This window comes from Calypte anna, chromosome W, assembly GCF_003957555.1.
Source record: "Calypte anna isolate BGI_N300 chromosome W, bCalAnn1_v1.p, whole genome shotgun sequence".
Lineage (NCBI taxonomy): Eukaryota > Metazoa > Chordata > Aves > Apodiformes > Trochilidae > Calypte > Calypte anna.
In genome coordinates, this window is record NC_044276.1 from 2759587 (window position 1) to 2772185 (window position 12599).

Below are 12599 nucleotides of genomic sequence, written 5' to 3' on the forward strand. Positions count from 1 at the left end.
CCCCTGGCAGGCAGGCAGCAGAGTCCTTGCCCCAGCACACAGACCCTGGGCTGCAGGACCCTGCTCTGAAGGACAGCCCTGGGCACCCCTGCCTGCACACACACCCTCACTCCTCTTCACAATTCCCCTTCCACCTCCAGCCCCTTCCCCCCCTTAAAGCTCCCATCAGCTCTGGCTCTGCAGCTTTAGGAGATGCATCCAGGAACTGCACCAGCTTCACTGCCCTGCACCAGACACTCACCATGTCAGAAGCGGGGAAGGTTCTCCACTGAGCTAGCACTCATCCCCTCTATCTTCCCCCCCTTGAAGCTCTCTCTGCCTTGCTCATCTCCCCGAAATACCCTGGCAGTGCCCTCAGCCCTGCTGCGCTCTGCAGAGGAGCTGCTCCTGCCCAGAGCTGTCTCTCTGCAGCACTGCCCACTTGCCAGCAGCTCCCTCCATCCCAGGAGCCCATCTCACAACTGTCATGAGCCCTCTGGGGGGTTGATGCTGAGCCCATGAAAATTGCTCAAGAGGCAAGGAGAGGAAGCTGCAGAAGCTTCTTTCTCAACAAGGAAATCCAAGGCAGAGTCCAAGTCCAAAGTTTCTTGCCTTGTGCCTGGGTCCCCCTGAGGGACAGCCCTGAGAAAGCGTCCCCCCCAGAGTGTGGGGGGAGAAGGAACCAGGAGGCAGTAATGGCAGGTGGGGAAAAAGAAGGTGCAGGTGGCTCTGGTGCTGAGGAAGCCTGGCTGTGTGTCAGGACTGCAAAGGGCCCAGCCCTGAGCCCATTCCCCAAAAGGTGCCAGCCCTGAGCCCCAGACCCTGGTAAGGGAGATCCTGTCCCTCCCTCAGCGCTCAGGGCTATTCTCCTGGCAGCACTGGGATGTGGAGATGGGCAATGCCAAGGGCAGGACTATGGCACGGTGTGGGAAAATAGTCTGTGGAGGCTTAAGGATTCCATGTACACATCAATATGATCATATGAAATCATTTATTAATAATTTGCACTCACATATAGAGAAGCCTTGTTTACACAATCATATCATGCAGGTGGCTTTGTATTCCAATTACACATTCCATTCTCACGGAACCACTCTTCCCATAATTATTTTCCTCTTCTGCTGCCAATTTTTTATCTCTTTCCCATTAGCTCATTTTTAGAAACCTGCAACTAGTCCTCAATAACCATTAACCCACTGTGGCCTAAGCTGAAGTAAGTCAGGATTGCTCAAAATCTGTATATTTCTGAACTGTTTCCCCAAAATATTCCCCTTTTTGTTTTTTGAGCAATTCTGACTTATTTCATTACGTAAGATAACATGCTAATGATATATTGTCATAAACAGCATACTAATAATGCAAAACAATAACATACCAATAATGCAAAAGCAATAATAACATACTAATAATATAAAAGCAATAATAACATATAAAACTGATAAAACTTGCCTAATTAAATCTGTAAGCCAACAAGCTAACTGGTGTATTTTATGATTTTTATCACTTCTTACCAAAGGCTTTTCCTCTTGCTATGTGTGATACAAATGAAACAGCAAGAAACCCAAATTTCAAATTTTCCTTTATATTCTAGGCCCAATCGTTGCATTGACCAGTTTGATCAAAAATGTTATTGATAACTCATTAGTGCTCTCATGATGTCACTCTCTTTTTTCTTCTCATAAGGGTATAGGCTCTTCCCTTTTCGTTCTCTTTCTCTCTCTCTCTTTTTTTTTTTTTTTTTAATGAGGCTATGTCGTGTCCTTTCCCCCCCTCCCAGCAGGGCTCACAGCTACAGTATCTGTGGGGGCAGAGACAGCAACTGCAGCTGTAGCAGACTTGCTGGCAGTTACCAGTCACACGAAGGTGGGTGTTGAAAAGCAGCCGCGGGGGAAAGACTCGTGGGGGGAAGTTTCTTTCTCTCCGCAGCAATTCTCGGCCTCTGAAAAACATTCTCATGACTTTATCGTCCTCCTTACCAATATATGAGAAAAATTTAACAACACCCACCAAAAACTTCAAAAACCAAAACACTATTACTACTAAAATCTGGTGGAATCAGCCTGAAATAAAATAAATCAGCACAATCTCCCAAACCAAATACTTGTATCAGAAATATCATCACTGTGAATCCACATTTAAAGGCCTTTGTTTCCATGGTCGAACCCATCAGCTCGGTACCCAACGCACTCCAGTACCTGTAAGTAAGGACATATAACCTCGACCAGTCAGTTTCACCTCTGCCGGCCCTTCCCATTGTCCAGTGATGGAATTCTTGAATTCCACCAAAATTTTGTGGGAAGGTTCCGAACCAAAGTCTGCTAAAGCTTTTTGGTGAATCAGTATCGGAGGTTCTGTACGATCTCCTGTAAGGCGTAAATAGTTCATGACATACACAGCCTTACTTAACCGGTCCTGAGGACGACTCCCTTCCTCCCCCCGTTTTTGTCTTTCAAGGAGTGTCTTTAGTACCGAATGGCAACGTTCCACTATTGCTTGACCGATAGGGTTATGAGGAATACCAGTAACATGTCGAATACCCCATTGTCCACAAAACTGTCGAAAACGAGCAGAAGTATAAGCGGGGCCATTGTCCGTCTTAATAGACTGAGGTACTCCAAGAACAGCAAAGGATACATATAGATGTCTGATAACATGTTTCGTTGCCTCACCAGTCTGAGCAGAGGCCCAAACGGCCATAGAAAAAGTATCTATAACAACATGCACATATTTCAAGCGTCCAAACTGTTGTACATGAGTGACATCCATTTGCCACAGTTCCAAGGATTTCAAACCTTTAGGATTGACTCCCATCCCAATACTAAGATCAACCTTTTGGCAATCAGGACAAGATTTCACAATTCCCTGGGCGTCCCCCAGAGGTAAATGAAATTGCTTCGCTAGCACTTTAGCAGATTGATGAAAAAATGCATGAGATTGTCAAGCTTGTGAAAAAACATCAACAGAAGGACCAGTCCATGCTGGTGCAACTAAATGGTCAGCTCGGTTAGTACCGATAGCCAAACCTCGGTCACTAAGATGACTCTGGATATGAGTGATAAAATAAGAACATTCTCTTTCTGCTAAGAGTCTTAATAACTTCTGCAACAAGAAATACAAATGCTTATTCGAAATTTCCTTCAAAATGGCATGATACATTCTCAAAACAATACCTACTACATAAAGTGAATCAGAGACTATATTTACAGCAGTATTATTCCACCTTTCAAAAACCCAAATAACCGCGGTAAGTTCAAGGGTTTGCAAAGAGTCAAATGACTTCCCTTGAATTAAATGTTCTTTCCATTGCCAGGCATCTCCTCCCAGGTAACAACAGCTTTATGGGATTTTCTTCCAGCATCCGTAGACTGTTATGCCATCCACTGGACTGTCAGACAAAAAAATACATGAATCCCACTGCATGTTAGATAAAAGTGGTAACAAGTGATATGAAGGGTAAGAATTCGTTATATCCCCACCAAACTGTGCCAAGGCTATTTGCAGGTCCGTTGACGTTCGCAGTAGCCAAACCAAATAGTTCTGCATAAGGGGCAAAATGATCTGTCCCGGGTCCACTCCAGCGATGTCTTAACATCGCGCTCTGCCATTTATAACAATTTGAGATAAAACTGCAACCCTTGTTGTAATTGTTTTGCGTAATTTTGACAAAAAGATCCATTCTAAAATTCTTAAAGCTTGTGTTTTCTTAGCATCCCATTGAGCTAATAACCCAAAAGGATGAACTTGATCTTGACCTTAATTTATTACCATTAACGTTATTGGCAGCTCCGCTACAAAGCGAGATGCATGACACGTTAAAGTTTTCTCCTGAATAACAGTCAAGGCCTTTTGATTTAAGGGTTGTAACTCTCTTTTATCGGTCACATTAGACGTGGTACCCAAAAGATCAATCAAAGGCTGTAAATCATCATTAGTAATCCCACAACGTGACCTTACCCATTGGATATCACCCCCAAGTTTCTGTACATCACTTAAGGTATTTATTTCTCTTTTAAAAGCAACCTTCTGTGGCCTTACTGCACTCCCTGTGATTGTCCACCCCAGATATTTCCAAGGCTCATGCTTCTTTACCTTTTCTGAGGCAATTTTTAGACCACATTTTTCTACAATCTGTGTTACATGAGCTAAAACATCGTCGTGATTGAGTGTTCTCCCTGCAATTAAAATGTCATCCATATAATGATAATCAACTCAGGAAGTTGCGATCGTAAAGGCTGAAGGGCCCAGGCAACATAATTTTGACACATTGTTGGGGAGTTCTTCATTCCCTGCGGTAATGCAACCCAGTGATATCTTTGTGCTGGCTCAGCCTTATTAACAGAAGGAACTGAAAAAGCAAAACGTTCAGCATCATCTGGATGTAAAGGAATTGTAAAGAAACAATCTTTTAAATCTATTACCAACAGATCCCAATTTTCTGGTAACATTACTGGGGACGGTAGTCCAGGCTGTAACGCTCCCATATCCTCTATGATCTCATTGATAGCATGCAAGTCATGCAGTAAATGCCACTGTCCAGATTTTTTAGGAATTGTAAATATAGGCGTATTCCATGGCGATGTAGACGGTACAATATGTCCAGCCAGAAGTTGTTCTTGTACCAATTCCTTCACATGTTGCAGCCGTTCATTAGTTAGCAGCCACTGATCTATCCAGACAGGATCATCGGTAGACCACTTGATTTTTAGGATAGGGTGCCCCTCAGTGACCGCTACTAAAAAGGCTGTGTTACAAGTCTAGCATTCAGCTGACTGAGTACATCTCTCCCTATTAACATAATAGGTGCATGCATAACATAGGGTCTAACTGACACTTGAGACCCGTCAGTAAATTGCAAAGCAACTGGATCTTTACTAATCCTAGTCTCCTGCGTTCCTACCACCCCCATAATACTTGCGGGGGACCATACGGTGGGCCATGTTAAGGGCCAGTGTTGCTGAGAAATCATTGTGACATCTGCTCTTGTATCAATAATCACTGTCAATGTAATAGTCTCATTCCATTTAGATCTGAGAAGTACTTCCACCTCGGGTTTCCCTTTCATTATATCCATTGCAAAATAAACCTCTGGCACTCCAGTGGAGCCAAAACCTCCACTTCCTCTATCCCTGTCACCTTTACACGGCACCTGTGACACAAATGGTACTAATTGTGCTATCCTACTGCCTTTTGGAATGGATACTGGTGTAGTAATAGTATAAACCATAATTTTTACCAACCCAGTAGAATCATAGAATCATAGAATTGGCTGGGTTGGAAGGGACCTCAGAGATCATCGAGTCCAACCCTTGAACCACCGTGGCGGTTGCTAGACTATGGCACTGAGTGCCACATCCAGTCTCTTTTTAAATATCTCTAGGGATGGAGAATCCACTACTTCCCTGGGCAGCCCATTCCAATGCCGGATCACTCTCTCCGTAAAGAAATTCTTTCGAATATCTAACCTAAATTTCCCCTGGCACAACTTAAGACCATGCCCTCTTGTCTTGTTGAAAGTCATCTGGCAAAAGAGACCAACGTCCACCCGGTTACAACCTCCTTTCAGGTAGTTGTAGACAGCGATGAGGTCTCCCCTGAGCCGCCTCTTCTTTAGGCTGAACAGCCCTAGCTCTCTCAGCCTCTCCTCATAGGGTCTGTGCTTGAGTCCCTTCACCAGCCTGGTTGCCCTCCTTTGGACCTGCTCCAGGACCTCGATATCCTTCCTGAACTGGGGGGCCCAGAACTGGACACAGCACTCGAGGTGTGGCCTCACCAGGGCTGAGTATAGGGGCAGAATCACTTCCTTGGACCTGCTGGCGACGCTGTTCCTGATACAGGCCAGGATGCCATTGGCTTTCTTGGCCACCTGGGCACACTGCTGGTTCATGTTCAGCTTCCTGTCAATCCAGAAATCAATTACACCAGCATCAATCACACCAGGAACTACAAAAATACCTTGCCTAGAAGTAGATGACCGTCCTAAACGTAAAGCACACAAATTATGTCCTAGGGTTCCCTGAATATTCGAGTCCACTAAATGCACATCAGAGTTTAACAATGTTACATCTACTGCGGTTTCCACGTCAACTCTGGCACTCCCGTGCGTGGCGGAGCTGTTGGTGTCCAGGGGCCCTAAGGTCCCTGAGGTCCCTGACCAGCAGACCAGGCTCCCGATCGGTTAGCACACTGGGCTTCAGATCAAGTACCAGACTCATTATTTAAAAAAAATTGTCTTAACTCATCCTCACTTGGAGGAGGCGGCAAATCAGGTTCGTAAGATCCACTTTCTCCTGCACCCGCACATTCCAGCTGTCTGCGCAATGTTGTGGTGCCGAGAAATCCCCGTAAGGGCAGCAGCGGGCTACTGGCAAAAGGATTCAGTGGAGGCGCCTGCAGCGTTTTGCTAGCAGGAGCCGCAGCGGCTGAGCTACCAGTCCTAATGCTTCCACTGGTCTCCTTGGGAATCGGTGCAGCTAAAGCAGAGGCGGCTGCTGCTCTTTCACTTTCCATCTCTTTTAAAGTTTCTTTAATCATTTTCCAAAGTAACGCTAAGCATCCTGCCTCCTTATCTCCTTCGCTAATTTTTTTCCACAGGGCAGTACCTATGGATTCCCAAGTAGGTAACTCAAAAACTTGATCCCCTCATCGAGGGGATCAAGTCTCTATCCCGTGCCCATTTCAGCAATTCTCGTAAGGATTTTCCATCATATGATAAACCTCTCTTAGAGAGAATACGTTGGAGGAGCTTAACTACTGCCTCTTCATCTTTAGAGAGTGTAGACCCCATCTCCTCCCCAGCCGCTCACCTGATCAGGGCAAGATTCTTCAATTCCGAGGTACCTCTTTCGTTCCGTAGCCGGGCACCAGCTACATAGACTGCCGGGGCAGCAATCTCCTTTCGACTGGCTTCTCCGCTACCCTCTCATTCCTGCCGTCTTCATCGCTCCTGGAAGAAACAGCATGAGAGTCCCTGGTTCGGGCCGCCCTTAATCCCTGTTCGGGCGCCATTTGTGGGAAAAAAGTTTGCGGAGGCTTAAGGATTCCATGAGCACATCAATATGATTGTATGAAATCGTTTATTAACAGCACCACACCTCCCAGCCTCCTGCACATGAACAAGGAGGCCCTGAGCCCCAGTGCTGCTGGAAGCTCCACTTGTCTCCCCATGGCCATCAGGGACAGAGACAAGAGCCATCAGCAAAGTCATGGAGAGCTTGGCTCTACCAAGTGTGCCTTCAGCTTTTCCACAGCTTTTCCCTCTCTCATCTCCCCCACAGTCTATCCTGGGCTGTCCCATTCCCTGTGCCTCTTGCCCTGCAGGCTCTGCTCCTTCACTCGCCTGCCCCACTTTGCTGTCCCCTTCCTCTCCTGACATCTCTGTGTCCTCCCTGCCTCTGCCTTGGCACACAGAGCCTTGGGCTGATCCAGGCTCCTTCTGGGGGATGTGGTGTTCCAGAGCATGGCTCTTGCAGTGACATTTCTTCTGCCCTCCGCTCCAGGCATCCCCAGCTGCACTTTGGGCCATTCTTTCTTGCCCAAGCTGTTTCCCACTCTGAAGAAAAGCTCCACCATGCCCAAACCCACCCTTCAGGCACTCCCAGGTAACTCACCAGGAGTCCTGTGAAGTCAATACAGCATCACCAATCAGGAATACAAGAGTAACAAGGGCATACACAAGACACTGAGCAGCTTTTTTCTTGGCACTTTTCAAAGGGTTAACATCATGGACCTGTAAGAAAACAGACTTCTTGATAGCCTGGAATAGAAAGACATTAAAAGCAGACATTGTTTAGAGAGAACAAAGACTGAGGGGTTTTTTTAAGTTAAATGCATTGTTCCCACTTTTGAAAAGGAGTGGGCTTCCAGGTTTCTTTGTTTCTTTACAAGGGAACATGAACAGCGGTTTGGGAAAAAAAGCAGTCACTTGTGGGCATCCCTTAATTCATTGGACAACTACTAAAGGTGTAGCATAACACTGAATTACCAAACACCAGAATAAAACACACTTAAGTTAAATAGCATAGAAGCAGAAAGTAAATAATGTACATTTGGAAGACATTTCTCATTCCTGTCTCTGCAGGAATGACCTCTATACCATATGGAAACTTTGCTTACATTTACCTGCAGCAGAATTTTGTCAGCAAATAAAATGTATCAGTGATGAACACTCTGCTCAGGCACCTGCCCTAAGAGGGTCCGAGGGTCCAGTGGAGGGGTTTCCTCCACCAAGTCCCTTACAAGGACCCAGAGGCAAACCCTGCCTGCAGACAGTGGGTATGTGATGGACACCTCAGGGCAGTTTAGACCGTTTTGTCACTGCTCTGAGAGCAGCTGATTCCCAGCACTGCAGTGAGGCCAGGGCCATCCGAGCTCTATCCATGAGATGAGTTTGAAAAGCATCACTGAGAGGTCTACATTCCTGGGCCCACACTCTCAACCTTTCCTGGTTCTTCTATCCCCTTGATGATACACTGAAGGAAGATGCCAACAACTTTCACAGGTTGCCTGGATGGCAGTTGCAGTAGCCATGTCTCCATGAGCTCAACGGGAGAGCCCGTGCCCAGCCCATATGAGAAGAGGTCTCTGTGGACACCTGTCCTGGTTTGGGCCAGGATAAAGGTGGTTTTCTGTTTCTGTACTTTTGCTTTTAGCTAAGTCCCTTGTAAGTAGTTGCATTTGCTGAAATTAACAGCAAGTTTCTCATGCAGTGTGTGTGCTTCTAGAATTGATAACACTTGATGTTTATAGTTACTGCTAGAGACTGGTATGCAGAGCCAAGGACTCTTATCAGCTCTAAGGAAAACATTTTACCCTCCAGAAGGAGTAAAGAGGTCCCACCTGAACCCTCCTTTAGGGAGGAACGGACAAGATAGATGCCAGAATTGACCAAACAGAGTATTCCATCCCATATACGTCACACTCACTATAAATTTGAGGCATCACGTGGGCCGAGCCAGATCTTTTCCTGCTTCCCTTCCTCCCCGGCATCCTGGAAGGATCCTGTCTGTTCGTGTGCCTGTGGTCCTGATCCGTGCCAGCCCATATCTGTGTGTTCCTGCCTCCAGTTCCCGACTGCTGCCGACTCCAGGAGTCCAGCCTGGACTTTCCCAGGGCTGCCCTACAGCCTCGGTGGTGACGTGAGAGTTATTGGGGGAAAGGAGGGAGGAATGTGGTTTCCATTTTCCTGTATATTTGTATATATTTAGTAATTTTACCTATTTATCACTACTGTTTCATTAAAGTTGTGTAGTTTAGTTTCCAACCCATAAGTCTCTCTCCCTTATTCTCTCTCCTTTCTCTATCAAGGAGAGACAGATTAATAGAGAGCATCTGTTATTCGGTTTAATTGCCGGGCCAGTGTTAAACCGTGACAACACCCCAGCGGGCTGTGTACCTCCCGGAGCTGAACACCTTCCTCGTGTCTGAAGCCCAAAAAGACCAAGCAAAACTGTTTAGAGACAGAGTTTTGAGCCTTTAAACAGCAAAGGTATTTATTTTCTGTTCTGGGGAACTCCCAGCTCGTGCTGGACAAAGAGTTCTGCGCCCGGAGGGACAGGGTTAGGGTATTTATACAGTTACAGGGGAGGTTACATACATATTCATAAGTTTGCAACATATAATTATAATATTCATGACAGGTGGAGTCTGGGCGGAGCCTGGGCGGAGTCCTCTCCTGGGAGATGTCGGGGGGGTCTCTGGATGAAGTAAGAAATTTTTCTCAAAACTTGAACTCTTTATCTCTCCTGTTTTCGATGACTTCATCCTTTTGTTACAGAGCGAAATTGGACCCTTGCGATAATGTTTCCCTTATCTGCTGGTTGTGGCATCCTCATCCTTTCTCCGTGCAGGTGTTCGCACTCCCCCAGTGCCTAGCTAGCCTTGGCAGTGCCTTGTTTTGAGAACAAGACCTACACTTTTACAGCAGTTAATCCCCTCGCTGCCTAGTTGGCCTTGGCAGTGTCTTGTTTTTAAAAGCAAGATCTGTACTTACGAGACAGAAGATGTTCACACTGCTTTAGTGGAAAGTTACAGGAATTTATCCCGCCAGGAGTTAACCCTGTCAGGGTCTTTCTCTGCTTCAGTCTGCTCCAAGTGGGTGCTGGTGTCTCCTGTCTCAGATTTACCCCTCCTCTGCAGGTGTCTTTGCAAACAACCATCCACCTCATGGGTCACTCTTCAAACCACTGACCCCAATGTCACAATTCTGAGGGTCACCAATCCACTCCCCAGTCTCTGCTGGCTGTGCAGCATTACCTTGACTGTGAGAGGAGGGCAGACACCCTGCTGGGTGATAGACCTGAGGAGCAGAGCCAGGACAGTGGCAGCTTTTGCCCTGAGCAGCACAGCCCCTCTGCAGAGCAGAACAAGCAGCTTGGAGCTCTGCAGGAAGCATGGAGAGAGCTGGTGAGATCACAAGTGGGACAGAGACTGATGAGATGGGAGCTGACATGGGCTGGAAAGTCTTTTGAGAGGAAAATGCCATCAGCCGTGTCAAAGTGAGGGTGTACTAACCCATAGTCATGGTGCAGAGCCAGGTGGCCTTGCTGTGCAGGTGCTTCGCATGCTGCCAGCCATGGGCAAGTGGCTGAAGGAGGACTGGATTCCTCCATCCTCATCCCTCCATGCCATTGTTCCTCCCTTTGGTGAAATGGGAAGCTGGGGCCCTGTGCCTGAGCTTGCACTGAAGGAAGCCTGGCCCAGCAGGCATGTCAGTTTGCTGCTGTCCCTCAGTCCTTGTTCCCAGCACAAGTCCTTGAGACAGGCTCCCATACCCCAGGTCCCAGCCCTTACCCCAGTGTCACCCCCAGACAAAGATTCTCAGCTGGGGTCCAGCTGGAGGACTGGGATCCAGCTGTGACCACAGGGGGGGTGAGACCTCTCCTGGGTTCTGTGAAGGGCTGGGGGATTCTGGGATCCTCACAGGGGAAGGGAGCATGCAGAGAAGACCCTGGGTCTTATCACACACAGGTGAGGCCCTCAAACAAGGTCCCTGACTCCAGAGATCCAGCCCAGCTGCAGAAGCCTGACTGAACAGAGCTTTGGCTGGAGCTCAGGAAATAAAGGAGAGCTTATGGCCTTTGGGAGAAGGGGCTGGCCACTCAGGGGGCATGCAAAGATGTGAGACTGGGCAGGGAGGAAACTGGAAAAATCAAAGCCCAACTTCAACCCTCAGCCAGTTTTCAGATGACATCAACTAGAGAAGGAGTATTGGTGTGCCTGATGGTAGGAAGTCTCCACAGATGGACCTGGACAGGTTGGATCACTGGGCTGAGTCCAAAGGTACTATTAGAGGGACCTGGGGGTGTTGACATTGAGGAACTGGAGTGTGTCCAGAGAAGGACAACAGAGCTGGGGAAGGGTCTGGAGCAAAAGTCTTCTGAGGAAAGGCTGAGGGACCTGGGGCTGTTGAGCCTGGATTAAAGGAAGTTGTGGGGAGGCCTCCTTGCTCTCTACAGCTCCCTGAGAGGAGGTTGGAGCCAGGTGGGTGTTGGTATCTTCTTCCAAGTAACCACTGACAGGACAAGAGGATATGGCCTGAAGTTGTGTCAGGTTTAGGGAGGTTGAGTTTGGATATTAGGAAAAATTGTGCACCACAAGAGTGTCAGACCCTGGAAGGTATTGCCCAGGGTAGTGGTGGAGTCACTTTCCCTGGAGCTGTTTAAAAGACGTGGTGCTGAGGAACATGATTTTGTCATAGACTTGGAAAAGTAAAATTATTTTTTGAATTGATAATCCACTGGTCTTTTCCTACCAAAATTTTTTTATGATTCTGCAATTCTATGATTAAGCTAAACGCAGACTGAATTGGATGAATTTCTGCTTCCTTGGTTATTGGTTGTTTTCCCCCTTCAAGAAGTTACAAACTTTCCCTTTGAGCAGCTCAATCTCATGACTCAGTTTCTCTACTTGTTAAAGGCCTACAGTTAAGCTGCTGTTGATAACCATGCTGACGCCCATGATTCTGACGTCTTTCTGAAATTGTTCCTGGTGCTGTGGGTGCCCAGGGGGGAGAAATAGCAGCACCAGCATCCCCACCTTCTCTCCTGAGGCTGCTTTGTTACCTGTCTTATAAACAGGTGAGAGAGACAAAGAGCCCAGAGAACCACATCCAGGTGGTTTCCAGGGGAATGACGGTGAGGAAAAGAGGTCACTGCTGCCTCCTGCAGCATCACGGACTGAGGAGTGTGCTCCTGCCTGCCTGCTGGATCCTGACAGTGGTAAACCCTTCTGGCACACCTGGAATTGCTGAGACATGGCCAGAAGCAGCTGCAGGCATCTGAGCAGCTTGGCTGGGCTGCCTGGCATGGGCTGCCTTCAGCTTGGAGAGCTGCTGCCCATCAGAGAGTCACCGTGTGAAAAGGGCTCTGGAAGTTTCCCCGTCAGTAAAGAGACCCTGAGCTGTGCTCTGCCTCAGATTCTGTGAACCACTGAGATGTCTGAGAGTTGAAAAGAAGAGGCTGAATATTTGAGGACATTTTGAAGCACGCAGGAAACGTTGGTGTGTGGATAACCTGTTAGGCTGTGGTTGCTTTGAGGTAAAGCCTCAATTTAAAATAAATGTGCTTATATCTGTGTTTTTAGAATATAAAGTATTTCATTTCTCTGTACCTTTGTTGGAATAA